Source organism: Austrofundulus limnaeus, unplaced genomic scaffold, assembly GCF_001266775.1.
Source record: "Austrofundulus limnaeus strain Quisiro unplaced genomic scaffold, Austrofundulus_limnaeus-1.0 Scaffold1212, whole genome shotgun sequence".
NCBI classification, from domain to species: domain Eukaryota; kingdom Metazoa; phylum Chordata; class Actinopteri; order Cyprinodontiformes; family Rivulidae; genus Austrofundulus; species Austrofundulus limnaeus.
Genome location: NW_013953614.1, coordinates 99247 through 100642, shown reverse-complemented (window position 1 = coordinate 100642; position 1396 = coordinate 99247).

Sequence of the window (1396 nt, the reverse complement as noted above, 5' to 3'; positions counted from 1 at the left end):
GTACTTAAATAGTTTATTTTAGGATTTGTAATTTTACCAATTTTTTTTAAATAGTTACTTTTACTTTTATTTCGTTACATTTTAAAGCTAAAAATTATACTTTTACTTCTTTAAGGATTCAAGGATATTTAAACATCAGATGTTCATGAAATGTAGTGAAACTGGTTGCACAGGTCCCGGTTTTCAGTATGAATGATAAAGTGGAAAATAGTACATTAAAATGGAGGTATTTACACAAACAAGCATCGACAGCTACAACAGACAGTGTGTAAAATGATACATTAATACAACAGTAGCAGCAGATACGTATGGTATTTTAGCAAGAAACTGAAGTTTCCACCTCCTGCCTGTAGCCAGACTCATCATTGTTGGTGATGCAGCCAACTACAGCTGTGTCATCCACAAGCTTCACTATCTGACAGCCTGGGGTGTTTTTTTTGCTGAGGAGTCATGTGTAAGCAGCGTGAACAGAAGGGGGCTCAACACACAGCCCTGTGGGGAGTTTGTGCAGAGAGTGATGGAGGACGWGGACATGTTGTGGATTCTCACAGACAGGCCTGTTCGTCAGAAAATCCAGCACCCAGTGACAGAGGGATGAGCTCAGTCTGAGGGAYGACAGTTTTTGGACCAGTGTTTGTGGGATGATGGTGCTGAAGGCTGATGAGAAGTCCATGAGGAGCAGGCACACATAAGAGTCTCTGTTCTCCAGGTGGGTGAGAGTCRTGTGAACCACAGAGKAGATGGCGTCCTCAGTGGACCGGTTCTTCCTSTAGGYRTATTGGTGTGGGTCGACAGTGGTGCYGATGGAACCTTTAATGTGAGCCATGATCAGTCTTTCAAAACACTTCATGACTATTGGGGTCAGAGCTACCAGCCCATAGTCATTTAGGCTTGTGATTGTTTTTTGGACGGGGATAATGGTGGTGGTCTTAAAGCAGGAGGAGACAGCTGCCTGTGAGACAGAGGTCAAGTCAAGTCAAGTCAAGTTTATTTATTTATACAACGCCAAGTTACAACATACGTTGTCTCAGGGCACTGTACATAAAAATAATAATCTAAAGAAGAAAGCAGCAGGCTGCGTTGAATCACTTCATCACAGTCTCCCATCCTGAGCAAACGATGGAGAGGGAAAACTCCCTGCTAATCAGGAAGAAACCTCCAGCAGAACCAGGCTCAGGACAGGCGGCCATCTGCCTTGACCGGCTGGGTTGGAGGACAGGAAAGAGACACCGGTAAACACAGAAGGACTGGTCTGGGTCTTCTTCTGGAAAAGAGACAAAAAGAAAAAAACATGTTATTGATAGCAATTACAATAAACATGTAGACGAGAGACAAAGACAACAGTGGAGTGAGGAAATGTGCTCAGTTTGTGCTCCAGCAGTGTACGTCTATAGCA